We start from the raw sequence: 671 nt of genomic DNA on the forward strand, positions 1-671 counted from the left end.
GAAAACCATTTGGTAATCCAAATTGTGGCTTGAACCTTCCAACAATGCTTCTAACCCTTGATTTGGACCCATTTGGGCTCGAATTGGGTTGGATTTGGTGTCGTTGGATTTGTATTCTCGAGACGTTCATTTTGATTATAAGTTTGCTGAAATTGGAGTTTGGATGGTCCCAATTTTAATTTCGGAAGTTTTCAACTTGATTTTGCATCAAAATTCGTGCCCGATCAAGATAATTTTTTGATGACGTATCACTCTTATTGATTTTTTAAATTCTAATAATATGTATGTTGCAGGCTAAAAAATTTGTAGCGATAGAGTGGAAAGATTTTATATCTTAGCGATGTACGGAAATTCAGCACACAAACAGACACTTAAGATGATAGAGAAATACCCAAATTTTTGTATGGAAAGCCGTGAAAAGAGAAAATCACGAGGTCTTGCCTAGTTGAATTGGTTCCACTATTGTTTGAATATGTTACAAAGGTTACTCACCCTTCAACTCGAGAATAATGTGAATACAATATGTTAAGGATCTTGCCAAACTTTGGATGTGTATTCCTGAGCTTGAATGAATGACAACAACACATGAATGAATGACAGATGTTAAAAATATGGTCACAACAGTTAGGAGACTGTTCAAAAAAGGTCTTGTGACGGTTGGAGATCCAACG

This window comes from Dendrobium catenatum, unplaced genomic scaffold, assembly GCF_001605985.2.
Source record: "Dendrobium catenatum unplaced genomic scaffold, ASM160598v2 fragScaff_scaffold_740, whole genome shotgun sequence".
Taxonomy (NCBI): Eukaryota; Viridiplantae; Streptophyta; class Magnoliopsida; order Asparagales; family Orchidaceae; genus Dendrobium; species Dendrobium catenatum.